We start from the raw sequence: 16,541 nt of genomic DNA, 5'->3' as shown, positions 1-16,541 counted from the left end.
CACTACGATTCTTCAGTTGATCGTGACGATTCTTGATAACGCGCTGTCTCGCGGAAACAATGACGTGTTTATATGATTATATTGTTAACCTAGCTAGAACGAGCTGTGGCTCAAAGCAGCCTCATTACGGTTTTCAGTCAGACATTCACGCTTGCCATACAGGGTTGAAATATCCAGCAAACATTTGGAACATTTTGTAGTACAAGGTACTAGGGGGTAACTAGCCCCTCCTGTAATTCAGATTAAGACCACAAGATGTCACCAAATGATTTCTTCAAAACTTTTCATGGCTGCCACAGCTCTTACTCAACAAAAATGTCCTGTGTCATCACAAATTTTGGAGATATTTCAACAAAACGATTTTGTGGTAAATTGGTCAAATTCTTTGACATTTTGAAAAAGTGATATATATTCAAATGAAGTTAGATTTATAATAATATATTGTTTAATTATACAAATAGGAAAGCCTTAAGATAAATAATCCATTTGTTTAGAGAGATAAATTGAGATACTTTTTTGTAAAGTAATAATATATTGGATGAGTGGTTTATGGTTATTAATGAGGAAAATGGTGCCAGAAGAAATGGCAGAAGTTTTAGGGGGCGCTTGACCAATTGTGCTATTCTGGAGGGGGGGGGGGATGGGGGGGGGTTGCGTTATTTGTAACTTTTTTTGTACATAATGTTTCTGCCATCGTATCTTACGGCAAAAAAAGAGCTTCTGGATATCAGGACAGCCATCACTCACCTCGGATTAGACAAAGATGTTTTCTTCAACAAGCAGGAAGCACAGGATATACTGCGAACACCCGACAAGGCCAACATCCCCGTTATTGGCAAGAGAAAGAGACGCAGGTACAGAGGACACAGAGTTGGGTGCATCGTAAGGATCTGCAGAAGACGAGTTGGAAAGCTGCCGTTACTGTCAATGTTACTCGCCAACGTACAATCATTGGACAATAATAGACAAGTTACGATCACGAATATCCTACCAACGGGACATTAAAAACTGTAACATCTTATGTTTCACGTAATTGTGGCTGAATGATGACATGGATATTCAGCTATAGGGATATATGCTGCACCGGCTAGATAGAACTGCACAACCCGGTAAGACGTGGGGGCCGGGGGAACTAAGACTGCACTCAGTCAGCTGTATAAGGAAATAAGCAAACAGGAAACCGCTCACCCAGAGGCGACGCTCCTAGTGGCCGGAGACTTTAATGCAGGGAAACTTAAATCAGCTTTACCTAATTTCTATCAACATGTCAAATGTGCAACCAGAGGGAAAACAATTCTAGATCACCTGTACTTCACACACAGAGATGTGTACAAAGCTCTCCCTCACCCTCCATTTGGTAAATCTGACCACAATTCTATCCTCGCTATTCCTGCTTACAAGCAATAACTAAAGCAGGAAGCAGCAGGTCTATAAAAAAGTGGTCAGATGAAGCAGATGCTGAACTACAGGACTGTTTTGCTATCACGGACTGGAACATGTTCCGGGATTCTTCCGATGGCATTGAGGAATACACCACATCAGTCACTGACTTTATCAATAAGTGTATTGAGGACGTCATCCCCACAGTGACTGTACGTACATACTCCAACCAGAAGCCATGGATTACAGGCAACATTCACAATGAGCTAAAGGGTAGAGCTGCCGCTATCAAGGTGTGGGACTCTAACCCGGAAGCTGATAATACATTCTGCTATGCCCTCCGATGAACCATCAAACAGGCAAAGCGCCAATACAGGGCTAAGATTGAATCGTACTACACCGGCCCCGACACTCGCCTTATATGGCAGGGCTTGCAAACTATTACAGACTACAAAGGGAAGCACAGCCGCAAGCTGCCCGGTTACACGAGCCTACCAGATGAGCTAAATCACTTCTTTGCTCGCTTCGAGGCAAGCAACACTGAGGCATGCATGAGAGCATCAGCTCTTGTCGATGACTGTGTGATCATGCTCTCCGTAGCCAATGTGAGTAAGACTTTTAAAAGCGGTCAACATTCACAAGTCTGTGGGGCCAGATGGATTACCAGGATGTGTGCTCTGGGCAGGTGTCTTCACTGACATTTTCAACATGTCCCTGATTGAGTCTGTAATACCAACATGTTTCAAGACCACCACCGTCTCTGTGCCCAAGAACACTAAGGCAACCTGCCTAAATGACTACAGACCTGTAGCACTCACGTCCGTAGCCATGAAGTGCTTTGAAAGGCTGGCAATGGCTCACATCAACACCATTATCCCAGAAACCCCAGACCCACTCCAATTTGAATTCCACCCAAACAGATACACAGATGATGCAATCTCTAGTGCACTCCACACTTTCCTTTCCCACCTGGACAAAAGGAACACCTACGTGAGAATGCTATTCATTGAGTTCAGCTCAGCGTTCAACACCATATTACCTTCAAAGCTCATCACTAAACTAAGGATCCTGGGACTAAACACCTCCCTCTGCAACTGGATCCTGGACTTCCTGACGAGCCACTCCACACATTTCTTGTTAACAAACTATAGTTTTGGCAAGTCGGTTAAGAAATCTACTTTGCGCATGACACAAGTCATTTTTCCAACAATTGTTTACAGACACATTATTTCACTTATAATTCACTGTATCACAATTCCAGTGGGTCAGAAGTTTACATACACTAAGTTGACTGTGCCTTTAAACAGCTTGGAAAATTACAGAAATTATGTCAGGGCTTTAGAAGCTTCTGATACGGTAACTGACATCATTTGAGACAATTTGAGGTGTACCTGTGGATGTATTTCAAGGCCAACCTTCAAACTCAGTGCCTCTTTGCTTGACATCTTGGGAAAATCCAAAGAAATCAGCCAAGACCTCAGAAAAAAATTGTAGACCTCCACAAGTCTGGTTCATCATTGGGAGCAATTTCCAAATGCCTGAAGGTACCACGTTAATCTGTACAAACAATAGTACGCAAGTATAAACACCATGGGACCATGCAGCCATCATACCACTCAGGAAGGAGACGTGTTCTGTCTCCTAGAGATGAACGTACTTTGGTGCGAAAAGTGCAAATCAATCCCAGAACAACAGCAAAGGACCTTGTGAAGATGCTGGAGGAAACAGGTACAAAAGTATCTATATCCACAGTAACACGAGTCTTATATCGACATAACCTGAAAGGCCGCTCAGCGAGGAAGACGCCACTGCTCCAAAACCGCCATAAAAAAAGCCAGACTACGGTTTGCAACTGCACATGGGGACAAAAATTGTACTTTTTGGAGAAATGTCCTCTGGTCTGATGAAACAAAAATAGAACTGTTTGGCCTTAATGACCATATTATGTTTGGAGGAAAAAGGAGGATGCCTGCAAGCAGAAGAACACCATTCCAACTGTGAAGCACCGGGGTGGCAGCATCATGTTGTGGGGCTGCTTTGCTGCAGGAGGGACAGGTGCACTTCACAAAATAGATGGCATCATGCAGAAGGAAAATGATGTGGATATATTGAAGCAACATCTCAAGACATCAGTCAGGAAGTTATAGCTTGGTCACAAATGGGTCTTCCAAATGGACAATGACCCCAAGCATACTTCCAAAGTTGTGACAAAATGGCTTAAGGACAACAAAGTCAAGGTATTGGGTCAGCCATCACAAAGCCCTAACCTCAATCCTATATAAGATTTGTGTGCAGAACTGAACAAGCGTGTGTGAGCAAGGAGGCATACAAACCTGACTCACCAGCTCTGTCAAGAGGAATGGGCCAAAATTCACACAACTTATTGTGAAAAGCTTGTGGAAGGCTACCTGAAATGTTTGACCCAGTTGAACAATTTAAAGGCAATGCTACCAAATACTAATTGAGTGCATGTAAACTTCTGACCCACTGGGAATGTGATGAAACAAATAAAAGCTGAATTAATCATTCTCTCTACTATTATTCCGACATTTCACATTCTTAAACTAGTGGTGATCCTACCTGACCTAAGACAGGGAATTTTTACTAGGATTAAATGTCAGGAATTGTGAAAAACTGTGTTTAAATGTACTTGGCTAAGGTGTATGTAAACTTCTGACTTCAACTGTAGCTAAATAGCTAGCTGCGTTTTTAAGAGAGAGCTTTTCAATTGATATCTCTCCCCCTCTTTTCAGTCACAGAAGGGGACTGAATTAGGTGTGAGCCGTGCAGGAGGTGGGCTCATGAGTTGTACTCCAATTGTACTCCAACAGCTGTATACACTAACGTTCAAAAGATTGGGGTCACTTAGAAATGTCCTTGTTTTTGAAAGAAAAACACTTTTTTTACCATTATAATAACATAAAATTGATCATAAATACAGTGTAGACATTGTTGATGTTGTAAATGACTATTGTAGCTGGAAACAGATGATTTTTAATGGAATATCTACATAGGTGTACAGAGGCCCATTATCAGCAACCATCACTCCTGTGTTCCAATGGCATGTTGTGTTAGCTAATCCAAGTTTATAATTTTAAAAGGCTAATTGATCATTAGAAAACCCTTTTGCAATTATGCTAGCACAGCTGAAAACCTTTAAAGAAGAAATAAAACTGGCCTTCTTTAGACTAGTTGAGTATCTGGAGCATCAGCATTTGTGGGATTGATTACAGGCTCAAAATGGCCAGAAACAAAGAACTTTCTTCTGAAACTCGTCAGTCTGTTCTTGTTCTGGGAAATGAAGGCTATTCCATGCAAGAACTTTCTAAGAAACTGAAGATCTCGTACAACGCTGTGTACTACTGCCTTCACAGAACAGTGCAAACTGGCTCTAACCAGAATAGAACGAGGAGTGGGAGGCCCCGGTGCACAACTGAGCAAGAGGACATGTACATTAGAGTGTCTAGTTAGAGAAACAGATGCCTCACAAGTCCTCAAATGGCAGCTTCATTAAATAGTACCCGCAAAACACCAGTCTCAATGTCAACAATGAAGAGGCGACTCCAGGATGCTGGCCTTCTAGGCAGACTTCCTCTGTCCATTGTCTGTGTTCTTTTTGCCATCTTAATCTTTTCTTGTTATTGACTAGTCTGCGATATGGCTTTTTCTTTGTAACTCTGTGTCATAGATTTTTTATACAGACAAATATATTGATAAAATTCACCTTGTCCTAAAGAGATTTACACGGTTATCAAAACATCACGCCAGGGTAAGCCTACGCAAAACACAGCCCTAATTTGAAATGTTTCTAAAATCCCCTATTGGAAAAATAAATTGTGGAAAAACAATTGGAACCATTTCCTTGTTTGACCACTAGGTTTTATGAGTATTATGAATGACTCATACTGTGGTACTCTATATCTCCAATCAGGAACAAGCTAGAATCATGTGACTCAATGTACAGTCGTAGCCAAAAGTTTTGAGAATGTCACAAGTATTAATTTCCACAAAGTTTGCTGCTTCAATGTCTTTAGATACTTTTGTCAGATGTTACTAAGGAATACTGAAGTATAATTACTAGCATTTCATAAGTGTCAAAGGCTTTTATTGACAATTACATGAAGTTGATGCAAAGAGTCAATATTTGCAGTGTTGACCCTTCTTTTTCAAGACCTCTGCAATCCGCCCTGGCATGCTGTCAATTATCTTCTGGGCCACATACTGACTGATGGCAGCCCATTCTTTTATAATCAATGCTTGGAGTTTGTCAGAATTTGTGGGTTTTTGCTTGTCCACCCGCCTCTTGAGGATTGACCACAAGTTCTCAATGCGATTAAGGTCTGGTAGGTATCCTGGCCATGGATCCAAAATATCTATGTTTTTTTCCCTGAACCACTTAGTTATCACTTTTGCCTTATGGCAAGGTGCTCCATCATGCTGGAAAATGTATTGTTCGTCGCCAAACTGTTCCTGGATGGTTGGGAGAAGTTGCTCTTGGAGGATGTGTTGGTACCATTCTTTATTCATGGCTGTGCTCTTAGGCAATATTGTGAATGAGCCCACTCCCTTGGCTGAGAAGCAACCCCACACATGAATGGACTCAGGATGCTTTACTGTTGGAATGATAGCGCTCACCTTGTCTCCCCCTGACAAGCTTTTTTCTGGATGCCCCAAACAATCGGAAAGGGGATTCATCAGAGAAAATGACTTTACCCAGTCCTCAGCAGTCCAATCCCTGTACCTTTTGCAGAATATCAGTCTGTCCCTGATGTTTTTCCTGGAGAGAAGTGGCTTCTTTGCTGCCCTTCTTGACACCAGGCCATCCTCCAAAAGTCTTCACCTCACTGTGCATGCAGATGCACTCACACCTGCCTGCTGCCATTCTTGAGCAAGCTCTGTACTGGTGGTGCCCTGATCCCGCAGCTGAATCAACTTTAGGAGACGGTCCTGGCGCTTGCTGGACTTTCTTGGGCACCCTGAAGCCTTCTTCACAACAATTGAACCGCTCTCCCTGAAGTTCTTGATGATCCGATAAATGGTTGATTTAGGTGCAATCTTACTGGCAGCAATATCCTTGCCTGTAAAGCCTTTTTGTGTAAAGCCTTTTTGTGCAAAGCAATGATGACAGCATGTGTTTCCTTGCAGGTAACCATGGCTGACAGACGAAGAACAATGATTCCAAGCACCAACCTCCTTTTGAAGCTTCCAGTCTGTTATTCAAACTCAATCAGCATGACAGAGTGATCTCCAGCCTTGTCCTCGTCAACACTCGCACCTGTGTTAACGAGAGAATTACTGACATGATGTCAGCTGGTCATTTTGTGGCAGTGCTGAAATGCAGTGGAATTTTTTTGGGGGGGGGGATTCAGTTCATTTGCATAGCTAAGAGGGACTTGGCAATTAATTGCAATTAATCTGATCACTCTTCATAACCTTATGGAGTATAAGCAATTTGCCATCATACAAACTGAGGCAGCAGACTTTGTGAAAATTCATGTTCATCAAACCTTTTGGCCACGACTGTACACATGCTCAGTTTAGTCCTCAACCCTCATGCGAAGAAGCAAGACCCTGAGATAGACTGCAGATTTTATTGACAAAATCCGATTTTGAGGTGAGAAAGTTCTTTTTTTTGATCAATTTTGTTTTTGTGACAGCATCACCTGCTTTGCAGTTAGATTCACCAAACTTATATCAGGTTTATAACCAGTCTGTGTAGATACAGTGTATTTGATGTAAGTTAGCAATGCTAAAGTTGTAATATGTAGCTAAAATTGAAGCTAGCTAATGGCTACAAGGGTCCGGGTTAGTTGTAACAAGCCTAAGGAAGTCTGGATACAATACTGGGAATGGACATTATTGGCCCACCAAGCCTGTACCCCAGAACTATCATAACACTGTCACAACTGTGACTCTGATTGAGCGAACATGTCCAACATTCACTCACTTACACATACACATACTTGTATTACTATCCTTGTGGGTGTAACGGATGTGAAACGGCTAGCTTAGTTAGCGGTGCGCGCTAAATAGCGTTTCAATCGGTGACGTCACTTGCTCTGAGACCTTGAAGTAGTAGTTCCCCTTGCTCTGCAAGTGCCGCGGCTTTTGTGGAGCGATGGGTAACGATGCTTCATGGGTGACTGTTGTTGATGTGTGCAGAGGGTACCTGGTTGGCGCCCGGGTATGGGCGAGGGGACGGTCTAAAGTTATACTGTTACATGGGGACCAAGGAATTGATTCCCATCCCAAATCCTATTTTCCCTAATCCCTAACCCTAAATCTAACCCTAACCCTAACCCTAAACTTAACCTAACCATAACCTTAGCCTTAACCCTAACCCTAAACCTAACCTGAACCCCAAACCCTAACCCTAAAACTATACGTAAACTCTAAACTATAATTTACCCTAACTCCTAACCCTAACCGTAATCCCTAACCCTAAAACTATACCTAAACTATAAACTATAATTTACCCTAACTCCTAACTCTAACCGTAATCCCTAACCCTAACCTTAATTGTAACCCTAATTGCAACCGTAACCCTAAACATAAATAATACTAAGGTAAACCATAGACATTGCAGCCCAAAGTTTAGTGAAACCAAGGTAAAAGGCAGTAACTGACGTGAGGAACAGTTACTGCTTTATTCCTTGGTTTCACTGTAACTTTTTGCAGTCACTGCAAACATGACCTCCCATTTTCTCCACAGTGGAGGCAGGATAATTGTCCACATGATAAAGCATGTATCAAAAATAAAAAATATCATTAACTAATTGTTCACTAAATGTGCAGTTACTGCTCTTTTGCTTGGTAGGGCAGTGTAGAAGCATGCTCTCCTGAATGCTATTCCTCCTCTTCCCATATCCCTCTTCTACTACTGCTGCCGTCGAAAGTAGACCAAGTGAGCACCAGGGTGTTACTTTTTTATGATGATCAGTTAGTCAGTGTGTTTTTTTGTGTGTGTGCTCAGGACGGCTATTCATGTGACTTGACTCTGTAGAACAAAGAGAAGCATTATACAATTTGCACCACTTCCAATAACAAGGGAAAGGAAGAGGTTGGACAATAGGTACTGAGCATGGATGATCCAATACAACATTTATTCAGTTCTTCAAATGTAATGTGTGATATGCTATTTTCTAGCTCTGAGTCTCTACTTTTATCCAATGTAAAAAACACCATTTAAAATGTTGCTACATAAGTCCGAATCGAGCCGGTTAGTCACAATTTATGTTTGAGGCTTTACTGCTTTACTGAGTCGGTCAAACTTCTCTCTTCGACGAGAGCCTAAGCACTTTCCCAGTGTTTCCCCAGATCAAGTATGCAGACATTTGCGCATCTCCAGTCAGAACAGACCTTGCACAAACTTTTTTCCCCTGGCACATTTTTCGGCTGGCACCTGCTTTGCCTTCATTGTTGTTTTCCATACTAATAATAACTTTGGACATGTGTGCCTTTGTCACGGGCGTCGTAAGAAGTGGGCCAAAGTGCAGCGTGGTGAGTGTACATATTCCTTTTATTTGACTGAATGTCACCAACAAAACAACAAAACAAAGAAACGACCGTGAAGCTTAACTGGGCATTAATGCCACTAACATACTTAGGTAGCCCTTTTTCCCACTGAAAGGAGGGAAAAAGGGCTACCTAAGTATGATTCCCAATCAGAGACAACAATAGACAGCTGTCCCTGATTGAGAACCATACCCGGCCAAAACATAGAAATAAAATCAAACAAATATATAAAACAAAGCATAGTAGAATGCCCACCCCACATCACACTTTGACCTAACCAAATAGAGAAATAAAATGGCTCTCTAATGTCAGGGCGTGGCAGCCTTTTTAACAAAGTAAATACCTTATTATGTTATTATTATAGTTTCTGTATATTGTGTTGTTTCTACTGTATGTATGTATGGAGCATAATGTATTTACTGTTTTATTCACATTTTGAAGTACAGGTGACAAATCATGCATTCTCATTCTTGTATACATTGTAATTGACACATATGATGCGTGTAAAATACTTTTTGGAATGTTGTATTGATTATGATGAGCTAATGCTAAGCTAAATGCCAGCTATGTGTGGTGCCTGTTTATTGACATCATACAATGCATTCTGGTTATCACGTAAATGTCTGTCAGACCAAAGATATCATAACAAAACGATGTGAAGGGATGGTTCACTTGACTATCGTTACTCAGGATTGCCAGCTCAGACCCCCCTTCCCAGGGATTACATTTTTTTTAAACTCGTAAACTGCTCCTGTGTTTGTACCCCATTTATTGATAAATCCCCCATCATAGTAATATGTCCTGCATCATATCCCCCCACAATACCTTCCCCCATTTCTAACCCCCATGGACTTGAAATCACCCACAAATGAAACTAACCCCCCTAAAATGGTTTTGTCTAAATCTGGCAACCCTGTTTAGCGTTCAAGCTATGGTTAGGCTAGGCAGTAGGCTTGTATTTGGGGTAATGATCTGTGGGGTGATAACATTTTCTTTGCTTTGTGATTTGTCAAAAACTGTAAACGACTTGTCAAGTCATATGCTCCGGTTCTTGTATACACTGTAACAAGTATATAGAAGATTTGTAAAATGCTGAAAAGTAGCCAAACTAAGTTTATATTTTTCGGGCAATGGGCGCAGCTGTCTTTGAATTTGACTTTGTTTATATGCCTTTTTAATTAATGGTATTCTCTGATTAGGGAATTTCGCTTGTCAAACATAAACAAAGATGGCTGACATAATAAAGAATTTAGCTGTTGTTACCTTAACTGACACGCATCTCTTTTCTAAACAATGTTACATTTCTCCCTTATGCTCACCAAGATGTAAATGTAATGTAAATGTAAGATGTGATACATTGTAAACAACTCTAAACGTTAGGTCGCTAACTTACATTTTGTGTTTTGTCAGCGCAACCTGTTATTTAAAATGGTTTATGGAATGAGTTTGGCTATGGATATGTTCCGTGTGATGCTTGAAAGTTTGCTATAGAAGGTGACATTGAGGAATAAAATTGTGAAGACCTTTATTTCCCATCAGAAGCTTTTCAGACAACAACGCTGTTTAGACTTGTTTGTTGCATCATGCGTTCTGTTGCTACTGTTCCAATCACATATGTGACCGACCGGCTTGTTGAGAAACAATGGGAAAGTAATTCTGCTTTGAAAGTTGATAAACTTGTAACCTCACTTTTGATAAAATGTCCCTTGAATGTTTTGGTAAACCTACTGGAGAGCTGTTTTTTTTGTCTACACCTATTCAGCATCGTTCACAACCTCTTAAGCCTTAGTCCCACCCATCTCTTTAAGGATTCATATGTGAGGCTATGTACTAAACAACTAAAGATTTCAAGACTAAAGGCTGGTTTATACTACAGGTCACAACGTAAATTCAATCTGGAGTCCCAGAGTGCACTCTGGGCGTTTGTAAAGTCAGAGCATTGTCAGATTGTCTGTTCGTAAATTCAGAGCGTTTCCCTCATGGAGCATTCAGAACGCACACTGGACAATCTGGCCGAGGAGTATGGTTGATTCAAGAATTCTAACCTATCAACAGCAGTCAAGCACCCAAGCTAACTGGCTAACATTGGCTAGCTTGCTAGCTATTTCCAGACACAAATGAGAGAACAGCTCACTCTGACCGTTTTACTCACCCTAGCATGGCTGGTTAGGCTGTTTTTATGTTATCCTGAGCATTGGTGACTCTGACTGTGCTGCTGGCAACAATTGAATTCTGCTTTTTTTGCCAACGTTTACTGACACCGGCCATATTCAACGTGTGTTGAGCATTCTTAAATGTGTCAGTTATTCTGTGCTCTGGCACACTCAGATAAAATCGGAGTAGATAGCCAGAGCAAATTCACCAGCTTCGTCTATCAACAGTTGTCGCAGTGACATCTTGAACATTCTATTGAAATAGTTACTTGCATAGTGGAGTCTCTTGTTTAGACTTGTAGTTAGCTAGCTAAACAAACTCATAACATTACTACCCTGCATGAATCTGCAGGTAACTAACCAACCAGGTTCAATGTTAGCTAGCTTGCTATTAATATTACTACACAGATCATACACGTAACGTTAGCTAGCGAGCCAGCCAGGTAACGTCAGCTAGCTAGCTTTAACTTGAAATGAACGTGACTTCCTGACAAAATTAGAAACGTGCAATATCTGAAAATGTAGCTAGCTGGACTATCTTACCCGTATACATGGATGGATGCTTCTCCCCCTTTGTCACAGATGCCATGGTTGCCCATAGTTTGAAGATGTAATCTGGAGACGGGTGTTTTATACAACAACAGCCTTCTGTGTGTTCTCTTTCCGACTCGCTCTGCATATTTCCAATCAAACACCAGAAAATGTCTCCATCTCCTTAGCTATCATACTCTAATTCCACTGATTTCAGAACTCGGTCCTCCAGAAAGTGGAGACCAACACTTTTGCAGTTCTACTATGTCATATCTTTCAAAGAAGCCGCATTAGAAAGCTCATGATATAGGCAGAAGCGTGCTACATGGCAGACCGATCGGAACTCGTCTCTCGGCATGTCCGGCCCACCATTATCTCAGCCAATCATGGCTAGCGGGAAGGTTCCTGTCTTTTCCGTGGCTAAATCAACTAGGCCCGTAATTTAACAATTTTATTTGTATTTACAAATGGAATGCAAGTTTGTTATTAAGTCACATGAAATTCACATGTTTCAGAGGGCATTTCTGACAAAAAATGCATTTTGATTAAAAAAAGAAGAAATTTACGTTCAAATGGCTCTCCTGTGAAGTAGTTACATGTGACATACGGTATGCCTAGTTTTCTGAAACGAGTGACAAATGTGGTTTCTACTGACAATTAAGATGTACAAACTATGGCATAAGGGAATGATGAGCGGATAAGAGGCAATCCATAATTTTGATTAAGACATTAATGTGCGAGCTAAGACAGATGTAGTCAATATAACTATTTGTTCAGCACTTTTGAAATGTACAGCGCTAGAATTCAGAACATGGACCATTCTTACAGTATCCTCCATGCACACCAAGTCAGAACCATAGGATACATTAAGGGGGTTATAAAAGCAGAAAATGAAAGCTCTTACAGAATTTGATGAATTTGATGTCTATAAAACAGGCTACAGGCTACATGTGCACCACAAAGTCAGAATAGTAGGCTAAGTTATGAGGGGGAAAGGGACTTAATTATTAGAGTGAGGTACATGGACTACTAACAGCTTACTACACAACATACACTTAGCATTACTTTCTTAGCTACAGTATACATAACTCCCTGGCCTATTACATAATTTATGCAGCAGCATACAATACAGTTTTTAACTCAACTTTGTGCTGTGCACAGGAAAGTAGCCTGGCGGTCCCTCTTGTGGGCAAATTTTGTCATGAAACTTTATCATCAAAGTCTAGCATTCTCTAGATTTATGGTGCTTTCAAGGCAACTGGGAACTCTGAAAAAACAACATTGAATCATGACGTCAGTGAACTTCAGGTCGGGGCTCTAGAAAGAGGCCCTAATTCCCAACTTGGAATTCTGAGTTGGATGATCTTTCAAAACATATTGTCCTAGTCGGAGCTAATTTTTTTCGGAGTTCCCAGTTGCCTTGAACTCACTGACATCGGAGATTACCCAGTTCCGAGTTTCCAATTGTTTTGAACGTGTCTGAAGTTATGCTGGATTGACAGCATGGCCAATGTATTCAACCTTTTCTGGCCCATAGAATGTTTATCCTTTTAAGCTTGGAAAAGAGACCCTTAAGCCCTTGGACCACACACTCTCTCCACCGAATAGCAGGCAGGGGAAGCATAATAGTGATTGCTTTTCAACGCTTGCAGTTAGCCACTAATTCCTTCCAAACCATTCATTATTGAATTTGCAATTTCCAACTTGTCGTGTAATGTTTATGTCCAATGGCCGATAAGCACAGATACTGTACGTTTTATCTATCATTTATCTTCATATGACAAGGATTGAAAATGATTTGCCAGTAGATTGTGAACTTGATTTATGATGACTGCTTGTGTAGATTGCTAGCTAAGATTTTGAAAGTATGATGTTGATATGATCAGTCCAATCAAAGCTGTAGATATAAATTGATTTGATGTCATTTTATCTGTGGTCAATGACCTTGATCTTTCATGGATGGGCACTTCTAATGTAAAGCACCCAAGGGGGTTTGAACTTTCTAGCTTTCCTTCTAGATGTTGCAGTAATATAGTGTCCACATGAGTAACAGAACACTGAGCCAATCACAGCACAACTAGAGAAGGTTACCAACCCCTATGCTCTGTATTTTCCGTTGGGTGCCCCTTCAGCTCAGATAGACTTACTCAACAAAGAAAAAAAGAGACCATGTTTGTATGCAGCTTTATTAACTCAATACAATCTTTTTCACATTGTTTGCAAACTGGTATATGAGACACGTATTAATGCAAAAGTACCATGCAAAACAGGCAACAAAAAATAACAAATATATACAGTACCAGTCGAAAGTTTGGACATACCTACTCATTCCAGGGTTTTTTTTTAACTATTTTCTACATTGTAGAATAATAGTGAAGACATCAAAACTATGAAATACCACATATGGAATAATGTAGTAACAAAAAAGTGTTAAACAAAGAAAAAAATATTTTATATTTGAGATTCTTTGGGTCATTGTCCTGTTGATAAACAAATGGTAGTCCCACTAAGCGCAAACCAGATGGGATGGCGTATCACTGCAGAATGCTTGGTACCATGCTGGTTAAGTGTGCCTTGAATTCTAAATAAATAACTGACAGTGTCACCAGAAAAGCACCCCCACACTATCACACCTCCTCCTCCAAGCTTCACGGTGGGAACCACACATGCGGAGATCATCTGAGACTCACAAAGACACAGCAGTTGAAACACAAAATCTCAAATTTGTACTCATCAGACCAAAGGACAGATTTCCACCGGTCTAATGTCCATTGCTTGTGTTTCTTGGCGCAAGAAAGTCTATTATTCTTTTTGGTGTCCTTTAGTAAGGGTTTCTTTGCAGCAATTTGACCATGAAGGCCTGATTAAGCAGTCTTCTCTGAACAGTTGATGTTGAGATGTGTGTGTTACTTGAACTCTGTGAGGCATTTATTTGAGCTGCAATTTCTGAGTCTGGTAACTCTAAGGAACTTATCCTCTGCAGTAGAGGTAACTCTGGGTCTTACTTTCCTTTTTTAAATGATTATATAACCAGGCAAGTTAGTTAAGAACAAATTCTTATTTACAATGATGGCCTACCCTGGCCAAACACTAATCCGGATGACGCTGGGCCAATTGTGCGCCATCCTATGGGACTCCCAATCACGGCCAGTTGTGATACAGCCTGAAATCGAATCAGGGTCTGTCGTGACACATCTAACACTGAGATGTAGGGCCTTAGACCACTGTGCCACTGGGAGCACCCGGCGGTCAACATAAGAGCCAGTTTCATCTTAGCGCTTGATGGTTTTTGCGACAACACTTGAAGACAATGTCATAAAGTAATGATGGACTGTCGTTTCTCTTTGCTTATTTGACCTGTTCTTGCCATAATATGGACGTGGTCTCTTACCAAATAGGGCTATCTTCTGTATACCACCCCTACCTTGTCATAACACAATTGATTGGCTCAAACGCATTAAGAAGAAAGAAATTCCACAAATTAACATTTAACAAGGCACACCTGATAATTGAAATGCAATCCAGGTGACTACCCCATGAAGTTGGTTGAGAGAATGCCAAGAGTGTGCAAAGTTGTCATCAAGGCAAAGGGTGGCTACTTTGAAGAATCTCAAATATAACATACATTTTGATTTGACACTTTTTTGGTTACTACATGATTCCATGTGTTATTTCATAGTGTTGAAGTCTTCACTATTTGTTCAACAATGTAGAAAACAGTAAAGATAATGAATCCCTGGAATGAGTAGGTGTATCCAACATTTCGACTGGTACTGTATGTACAGTATTTGTAGATTAATCCACTTTTACTTTATGCCTTTTGTTAAGTTTTACGATTGTGTTTTTGTTTTCGTGCATTCTGCGCTTTGAAGATCATTCAAAAAACAACAAATGTTGAAACGTTCCCATCGTATTAGAGGGAAGATTCGTAAAACTTTAACCTGCACCCCTCTCCCCATTCTGTTCCATCATCCTTTTTAGATCTGCTGGAAATGGATGATGTGTACAAACCTTTGACTGGTACTGTATATATATATTTTTGGATAAACAGCTGGGGCTTAAAACTGCTGCCCTGAATGATGGGTCGCCACTGGGCCTGTGTATGTCACATGGTAATCGTAGCCTCTTTTCCCAGAGCCTTCATAGCGATAAAGGGCCAGTGCAGTTAAAAACGTGATTTTCCTGTTTTGTTTTTGGTGATATTTCCACACTATGAGGTCGAAATTACACTTAGACTGATGATAAACAAAAGTATACACCTCACACACATTGTTATGGGCTTAAAAAAATAAGTCACCTGTACCATTTCAGATATAGAGTTGGAATGTATTCAATTTTGAGTTTGCATCCCAATATTACACTTTATATACATCACAAAAGGCTGAAATTGCCTTGACATAGAAACAACGTCTTTTCATAGTAAAAAAAAAAACTTTATTAATTATGAAATTATGGAAGATATTAATAATATTCCCCCCATGATGCCAAATAGGGCGCATATGGTCATTGACTGCAGCAAAGGGTTTTAAGATCATCATTAGAACCTTCTTACTGTGAATCTTTAGTAGCCAAAATGTTTCCCAGAGCCTTCCTTAGTAACTGGTTCTTAAAAAGCTTTGCACATCTATGAGTGATCCAGACCACTCGTAGTGCAGACAAAGTGTGTCGTTAGCCGCTTTTTTGCCCTTCCGCGTCACTTTATTCACAGAAGATATCACTAAACATAGAATCAAGATGTTTAGGCTATCTGTCTGACTGTGACTGCTAAAAACTTCAGAAAGAAGTTGACTACTACAAAGTTGCCAAAGTATTTGCAATTGTTACAAACATGTGAAGGAAAAATTATGCTTAAAATGAAAACCGAGATGACTGCATTAAAAGATACATGCATACATATTGAAATCAATTTCATGTTAATTGAATTGAGTTCTATATTATGACTAGGCTACCTGTGGCTTAATT

General features: G+C 40.5%; 1 long non-coding RNA gene across 2 annotated transcripts in view; it reads right to left on the bottom strand.

Annotated features, from left to right (window-relative positions):
* LOC124041238 overlaps nucleotides 1-16,541 on the bottom strand; it is a 33,024-nt gene that overhangs the window by 1,374 nt on the left and 15,109 nt on the right. For both annotated transcript variants that reach the window (XR_006839906.1, XR_006839905.1), the window contains exon 2: nucleotides 748-890. This is a non-coding gene — a long non-coding RNA (uncharacterized LOC124041238). The remainder of the gene's footprint in view (nucleotides 1-747; nucleotides 891-16,541) is intronic.

Source organism: Oncorhynchus gorbuscha, linkage group LG08 (genome assembly GCF_021184085.1).
Source record: "Oncorhynchus gorbuscha isolate QuinsamMale2020 ecotype Even-year linkage group LG08, OgorEven_v1.0, whole genome shotgun sequence".
Taxonomy (NCBI): Eukaryota; Metazoa; Chordata; class Actinopteri; order Salmoniformes; family Salmonidae; genus Oncorhynchus; species Oncorhynchus gorbuscha.
Note: the sequence above shows the minus strand (reverse complement) of the source record. Positions and strands in the feature narration are given on the sequence as shown.